Source organism: Gavialis gangeticus, unplaced genomic scaffold (genome assembly GCF_001723915.1).
Source record: "Gavialis gangeticus isolate Ggan-Ray unplaced genomic scaffold, GavGan_comp1, whole genome shotgun sequence".
NCBI classification, from domain to species: Eukaryota; Metazoa; Chordata; order Crocodylia; family Gavialidae; genus Gavialis; species Gavialis gangeticus.
The window spans coordinates 48,019,803-48,028,237 of NW_017728998.1; the positions used below are offsets into that span (position 1 = coordinate 48,019,803).

Consider the following 8,435-nt stretch of genomic DNA (forward strand, 5'->3'; position numbering starts at 1 on the left):
ACCAAAAAGGGGCAGAGAAGGGTTAGGACAGTGATGCTCAGTTTTGGCCCCATGGGCCCGATAACTGGCAAAGCGCTGGTCCATGGTCCAAACTGGGCCCTATGCACCAAGATCAGGGCCCTGATTCCGGTATGTGGGAACTGTGTGCAGCCCCTGAGCCGGATGCCAGTTAATTAGAAATGGGCTCCAAGGGCCCTGTGCCACCTCAACCTGGTTTGCCTCTGACAAAGTTAGTCTTTAAGGTGCCTACCCTGCCCTGCTGTAGGACAGAAAAAAATGGAATTTGCCTTGTTTAATCTTGGCAAAATAATGGTTGAGATGGAATACGATTAGTCTGTACAAAATATGTTTGTGGATGCCTAGGGTAGAAGGGCTGACGTTACAGAAAATCTGGTCTCAGGGTGAGATGCAGCTTCATGGGAGAAGTCACACACTGGAACTATTTTTGCACTGAGGTGGTACACTAGCAAACACCTGGGGAACAGAAAGACAAGCTTTAGTTTAGACTCCAGAAGATTTTATGGGCATGCATGCACAAGCACAAGTAAGGAAGGCCAGACCAAGCAGCTGTGCCCATTTTATCTGAATTAGATTTCCTTCCTTTGTTCAGTACTCTTTCCTCTTTAATCTTTTTAATCTGCTTTCACTCCTTCTTGGCCCATATCACACAATTAATTCTATGCACCAGGACTTCTGTTGGTTGCCTGTAGCAGGCAAGAAGAACTTGCTTTCCCCTGCAAATAAATTACTTGGCTTTTGTTGTGTTCCATGCCCCAACCCACCCCTCCTAAACATGAGACAGGCTGTAGCTTGAATGGGGACAATAGCCAGGGCATACTGATATTTAGAGGGCTCTCACATGCCTCGCTGGTAGATCTCAAAACACATAGTAAGGGTAAACCAACTGCCAAATTTGAGATCAGGAAGGAATTTTTCCTTAAGTCAAATTATCAAGGACTGAAAAATTGTAGCCTTCTATATAGCTCACTTCTTAGGATCATCTGGGCAGATTTTACTCAACTAATCCCTTGACAGTGCAGGGATCCAAGGCACTGCTGACACCCTTGACAACTTCTTGCTTACTACAGGCATAGTGCAGACTCTTCACACTCAAGATGAAAGGTTTGTTATGGGATAGTTTATGGTCTGGGGTAGGAAGCAGAGCAGATGGTGCTACGGACCCTTCTGGGACAATATTTTGTCATACAGGTGTAAAATTAGACTGGAAATTGAAAGATTGAAGTTCTTGTAAAGGCCCATCAGACCAAGTACAGGGGAAGGTCTTGCTGATCTAGGAGATCCCTTTCTACATTTCTAAGTAGTGTGTGCACCACACCTTTAGACCAACCTTTTTCCAACTTCTTTCGCCCAATGCACACTTACCTAAATAAAAAAGCATGGTAGCATACCAGATGTGGAGTAGCGGGTGAGGAGGGACAACAACGGGGAGGGGTAGTGCGCAGCCAGCCAGACGGCATTTGGGGCTGGAACCACAGTCCCCGTCTGTCTGTGTCCACACCACCGGCCAGGCAGGGGGTATGACTCCAGCCCAAAATGCCTGATGGCACACCAGTGTGCTGGAGCACACCAGTTGGGAAACGCTACTTTAGATCCTACCTCAATTTTCAGGCTAAAAACTAGCAACTCTAGCTAGTAATTAAGCAAGAAAGTTAAAGGAGCTGGAATAAGTTTATGGAGCACATAGGGAAATGGAAAAGGGAGTTCTGGCACTCCAGGCAGGTGTGATGCATGGATTTGTCATTCTGGTCCTGAGGTTCCAGTGCAGAGTTCAGTGTGGGGGTTTTTCCCTCTACTCTTCTGCAATTTCCTGATCACTGTGGCCATGTCTACATGGAGTGTGAACATTTGTTTCCCCAGGGACAAGAAACAGTTCCACACCTTGCAGTGGCAACACATAGGGGGTACACAGGGTTGCACATGCACCCTGAGAGTGCTGGTGCACCCCCCTATAGGCAGCACTCCCCACTTAGGCGATGGGCAGGTGAAAGCGCTGGTGCCCCCCCCCCCCGAGAGCACCAGCCAAGAAGTGGGAGCACCAGGAGAAGCGATCCCTGTGGTCCCCCCTGCAGCCAATTGTGCCTACCCAGAAGTGATATTGGCCACAGGGGACCCCCCCTCTGGTCAGCACAATTGGCCACGGGGGCGGGCGGGGGGAGGACCCTGGTTGCTGACTGGCCACTGTGGGGAGGAAGGGAGGCAAGTGCCCCCCTGACTCAGAAGGCACCAGTTGCCCATGACACCTTGTGCCACTGCTACTTCTCCCCAGGGAACGCCTATGGCACATGGCAGGTTACCTTAGGTGAGGCAAGGGAGGCTGAGGCCAGCACTGGGCTGGGTCCAGCAGCCTTACCTGGTGTCCTGGGGGCCTCCTGGGGCTGCAGCAGCAGCAATCCTGCCATTTGGTGCCTGGCTGGCAGCCAGAGTCCAGCTCCAGCTGCCCAGGCTCCAGTTTTGGTTTTGGGTGGTGCACACTGCCCCCACGTGCACTGCTGGGGGTGGGGTAAAAAAAACAAACAAACAAACCAAAAACCCCCCCCACCAAACACACAAAAAACCCCCACTGCTACCTTGTAGTGTGGAGCACAGCTGAATGACACATTGTGGTACATGGTATGCCACAGACATGTCTGCAGTGCCACATACCTCACAGCCACGCTTGTCTGGATGCGGCCCACAAGGGGCCAGGAAGGAATTTTTTCCCTCTTGATACTACAGGTGTCAGCTTTCTCCACCCTCTTCCCTACCTCCCTCAGAAGGGCTGGGTGTTAGCTACAGCCAAGGTCGAGGATTTTGTACAGGGTGTTCCTGGCCAGAAGGTCTTGCTACTCTACCAAAGGTCAGACCAAATCACTACATTTGATATCAGGAAGGAATTTTACCTCAGTCAGATTGCCATGGTCTATGGGTTTTTTGCCTTTCTCTGTAGCAACTACTTCCTGTCCTAACAGTGGCAGAACATGGACTGTACCCTCACTATCCTGCTCTACCTGTGTCAAGTTAGGGTGATCTTGGGCATTGTGCCAGGTAGCTATGGATGAGGGGCAATATGTGCATTTTTAAGTATAGGTTAGACAAAAACTTCTATAGGATTTTTCAGATAGGGATGATCCTGCTTTGAGCACAGGGTAGAAGATGACTTCCTAAGATCCCCTTCCAGACTTCTATGGTTTTGTGGCACATATGGCCCTTGAAAAATATTGTCTCATGAGGAAAAGCTGGCAAAACAATTTCTGAAATAAAAACACTGGTGACAACATCACTGGAGCAAACCAGCAGATAACAAAAAGCAACACTGCAGATCATCATGATGACCACAAAACCAAGAAATAAGGTTCAAATTCATAGGAACAATAACAGAAATCTAATGCCTTTTTGTTTTCCTTACCATTCTTCATGCCATCTTGGTTGCAGCCCATTTAAACCAGAGTAGTATTTCATAACTCAAAATAGGAAGGAGGGAGGGGGTAAGCGCAAGAAGAATAAGACCTGAAAAAACAAAAACTCGCAAAGAAGAGACACAATAATATGCAAAGACTCAACTGGTAAGCCTCAAAGGATAAGGTATTTGTAACAGCATCAGTAAAAGCAAGAACTCTTGTGGTAATGATGGACAACACTGAAAGGACTGTGACTGAAATTATTGGCATATGTGAAATAAGAGCAGAAGGCACAGAAGAATTTACACCAAAAGTCAACTCAGGCTATTGAGCCTGGCAAGATAGTACACCTCAGGAACAGAGTTGCATTATTCCTAAAACAGAAAGCAATCCAGCCTCTTACAGTAACTTTTCATGTTAAAGGTGACATTTAGAAATCTAATCCAGCTAAGTAACAGAAACACAAGTACAGGTCCCAACTTAGTAACCCCTCCAAAGAAGAAATTGACATGTTTTATAATGATCTACTGAAAGCAATACAGGAAGTGTTGAGACAAGGTGCATCAGTGATGAGGGTTTTAAAATGAATAATTAAAGATAAAACTGGAAGGGGCATGCGTCTTGATAAAAGAAAGAGTAGGGGCTGGAGAGACATGAAACAACACAAAAATGAGATTATAAGAGCATCTGAACAAGTGTTGGGCTACTGTGCTGCATCTGGCTGACAGCATAGGAAACTGAAAAAGAATAAAAACAAAGATGCAAACTTAAGAGCAGAGTACAATATACTGACCGGAAAATTGAACTAGAAAGCAGAAACAAGCAAGTGAACAACTGAACAATTTAAGGAAGCAGAACATAAGAGAAAGAGTGGCTGCATATTGCAAGATAAAATAACTGACTGCGACGTTTGAGTTATGGATGCTGGGAGTGAAAGACAAGTGTGAGAAAGCTTAGGAAGAGTAAGCAGAGCAAGCTATAGGAAGTAATGTACCAAACATCTGAATAACATGCTGACAACAGTAAACTAAATTATCCTCAAAAAGCTTCCCAGTGCACTCTAGGAAAAACAGACACCAAGGTTCTTAGAGGCAGCAGTAAAGGTATAGGTATACCGAGTTTAAAAATGGCCAATCCTGACTTGGGTCAGGATCCTTCCAGGTCCTTTTTCAGCCCTATTTCCTATGATTCTAGGAAAGACCTTGACAAGTTTGACAAAGAAAAAGGCACAATGAAGTTAACAACACAATTGCAGAGCTGCTGGAATGGGCAAGGAAATATGACAAGATGCAATGCACACTATTTAGCAAGGTTTACAAGAGTAAATACATTAGTACACAGGTTTTCAACCTTTTTGGATCAGTGTACCCCCAGCAGCTGGACATGGAGCAGCATACCCCCGGCAGCCGGACACAGAGTGGGGGGAGGGGGTGGTGAGGTGCAGCTGAATACAGAGTGACAGCAGTGTGAGCTTCCCGCTGCTCCCCGCACCTGGCTGGGCGGGCAGTGCCTGCACAGCAGCACAGGATGGTACATGACGGCACTCCGTTCCTGCCCGCCCACGCATACCCCCAGGGCCTTCTCAGGTACCCCCAGCTGACAACCCCCTGCATTAGTATATTAGGCAGTATATTACTGGCCCATTAAGAAGAAAGCAAGAGCATGTGTAACAAACACCTACAAAAGCAATTAGTTTTTACAGTGTCCTGGGAAAAGCATCGACCAAGCTACTGCAGATGAGAATGAAAGTGTAAATGAGAGTAGTACTTGCAGAGGAACAAGCTGGATTTAAATCAAAGAAGAAGTGCAACAGGATCAACTATTTGTGATACAACATATTTTACAGAAATCCACAGGACAAAACCAACGAGATTACAATAATTTTTTTACACTTCAAAGAGCCTTTTAACAGCATCTGGCAAAAAAAGGATATGGAAAGTTTTGAGAACATATGGCATCCTTGAGAAAGTGATCAAGGTGATGAAAAATATCTGCAGCAAGCTGAGAAACATGGTGACAGCAGGGAAGAAGCTGATGTAATGGTTCAGGGTGACCATGGGATTGAGATAAGGGTGATACTATTGCCAGATTTGTCCAATTTAGCACTGGCAGAAGTACTGGATTTAGGATCTAAAGAGATGAAAAGGGAGGAGTCACTATGCAAGACAACAACAAATAAGCTTAAATCCACAGACTATATGTTATAGCACTGACCAAGGAGAATTTAAAGAAAATAAGTAACAAGATAGATAAGGAAGAGTAAGATTTACAATAAGATATGAAATCAGGATCAGTATGGTAAAAATATTAAAAATGTCAGCCCAAAGGCAAAGATCATTAATGAAACAAAGAACTAGAAAAAGCTGGCGGGGATACAGAGAGGGATCTTGGAAGATTAGTTTAAAATAATGGGAATTGGCAGAGGAGAGGGGGAAAAAGAACAAAGGCCAGTCACTACTACATTCAAAAAGCCTTTCAAAGTTCAAAACTAAAGCCAGTTTAAATGAAAATTAGCACTTGAGACAGCTGTTTTGTTAATACTGTTGCACAGGATCGAATTGTGGAAAACTTACAAAAGATGTTAGAAATAAGTTAGTGGAGAGGGAATACGGAAAGTTTCAAGACTATAGAAAAACTATGAAAGGACAAGGAAGCAGCCAGAACAAAATAACAATCTCTTTTCTTCCCCTCTCCCACCCCCACATTGTTATAAGAAAACTGAGAAGTAACAACTGAGCAGTTTGAACATGTGTCATGAATGGACCTCAAAAGGACACTGTGAGCAAGCCATGACAGAAACAAGTGCAAGAAATGAAAAACAAAGGAAATGGAGGTTACGCTCATGCTATTAAGACTAGTGAAACCATGACGTTAGGATAGGACAAAAAGATGTGGGAAGACTTCATTCAACATACTCATTGCTGGAATTTTATTTTTAAACAGAAATCTACAAACTCAGTGATAGTGGGCACATTTACCAAAGCATTAATGCACCGTTGTAATGTGGCATTAAGTTTAGTACCTCTAATATGAGATACTAATTAAATGTGCAGTAATTAGCGCTACTGTGTAATAGTGCCCAGCACATGGTCTTTTTGTGACAACGTGCAGTAAACTAATTCTATTCTACATTAGCACATGTTTTGCTATAATGTGCTAAGCATCTCAGGTGGACGCACCCACTAGCGCACCATCAAAAGAGGTGATGCTCAGCCCATCTTCACTTGTCCATATTAACAGAAATACAAAGAATAAGTTGTGATAAAATAAATGCTATCTTTAAAGCTTTTAGTGAATTAACAATCTTAAGATGTTTTTGATAACGCAGGGAAGGAAATGTGCTTTATAAGGATATCCAAGTAATGAGTGCGCCACTTTTGTAAATAACTGCAGATTCTGACTTCAAAGGACTCTTCCATTGAACAAAATGTATGTATAGGTTCAGCAAAATCCTTTTGGGTTTTTTCAGGTTCCCAGAAGGATCCTAGATTAAATCATTATCATCTGATACTACTAGAACACTCACTGCAACCTGATATATTACAGCTTCTCTTTTGTGAATCAGGAAGCTCTCTCTCAAAGCCTCTGAAATGTTATTGAGAAGTCAGAATTCATTCTTTGAATGAATATCCTTGCAGCCAGGGTAGTGGATTTTGAAACATATAATTTCAGGCTCGGGAAGACTTACAGTCATTGAGGCTATACTTCACTCGTAGGTTTTATATAATATTTCTAACCAAAATATTAGGTAGTCCAGTCTTGCTTCATAGCACCGTACCCCGAACACATTTAAGTGTAAGCAGCATAATGATTTTAAAATGCTATTTGGGTTAAACACGGACTTGAGCATTTTGGTGCATCAAGTACTGGTATTTCTATGTTCTGTTACACAGAAGAGAACTTAATTTTGGTGTTTTGTTTTGCCTTTTTAATGGCATATAACAAACATAATTTATTCTAAGCTATTCCATTAAAGCAATGGGGCTCACAGTAAGTAAAGTGATCTTAATTCAGTGTGGTAAGCAAGGGCCACAGAACATGGACCAAGACTTTGTAGGTCTGGCTAATACAAGCATTATGCACTAACTCCCAAATCGTGATCACTTTCTTCACAAAAGCAGTTTCTCTAATGCCTTAAACAGAAAGGAGGGATCTGCCCTCGATTTAGCTGTACTTGTATGTATAACAGAGAAACCTTGTGCCTTTTGACTACCAGATCTAGCCTTCCAGTACTTACAGCAGTGGTCTTCAACCTTTCTAGATTCAAGGCACCACCCACCCAAGGACAGCAGCATTTCTGTTCAGGCAGCAGTGAGGGAGTCATCTGAATTCGTTGCTCATCAAAATCTAGCAGATCCCTTCTAAAACTCTTCAGTCCGCAGGTGTTAATGACCCTCTCTACTTTTTAAAGGTCTTGATGCTCCACTAATTCAGCCGTCCTTTCTTCTACAATCCTGCTACCTACACAGCTCCCATTTCACGGTCCTGCAGGTCAACTCATTCCAATGAAGTTACTTTTGTTTTTGCTTCCACCTTAAACGGATTAACACAGCCCGAGGCCCCTGGCGCAGGAGTAAAGCTCCTCCTTTCATTTTACCTGCTGTGCTCCACCCACACCCCTCTCAGAAGCCAAATAGACACGGCGCCCAGACAGCGACAGCCCGCACGGCTCTCTCGATGCTGGACCACAACAGAGCCACACGAGGGTGCAGCGCGGGGCTCCGGGCTTCCTCGCACATCCTGCCCGCTCGCGCTAGGGCCCGGGAGCCAGGCCGAAAACCACTACTTCGGACCCAGCTCCGCCACCCGTGCCCAGCCCCAGCCTCCTCCCGCGGGCGCTCCCGGCGCTTCCTACCAGACCTGCCCCGCGCTGCGGCTCCCCGCGCCCGGCTCGACCCGGCCCTGGTACGCACCGCAGCCTACCCCTGGCGGCTCCTTTGTGCCTAGCGCTGGAGGGTAGAAAGATGGAGGCCTCGGGCCCAGCCCGGCCAGACAATCCAACACCAGACCCCGCCCCCAACCCCCGTCTCCCGGGCG

The 8,435-nt window shown here is 45.1% G+C and overlaps 1 protein-coding gene across 2 annotated transcripts in view; it reads right to left on the reverse strand.

Annotated features, from left to right (window-relative positions):
• The window catches only part of RSPRY1 (ring finger and SPRY domain containing 1), a 103,796-nt gene extending 95,416 nt beyond the window's left edge, over positions 1-8,380 (reverse strand). The window contains exon 1 of one of the 2 annotated variants that reach the window (XM_019505880.1): positions 8,322-8,380. The gene's annotated coding sequence lies outside the window, so the exon portion shown is untranslated. Of the gene's footprint in view, positions 1-3,406; positions 4,787-8,321 lie in introns of those variants that run through there. The other variant, XM_019505881.1, reaches the window with a different exon arrangement.
• Positions 8,381-8,435: the final 55 nt, after the last annotated feature.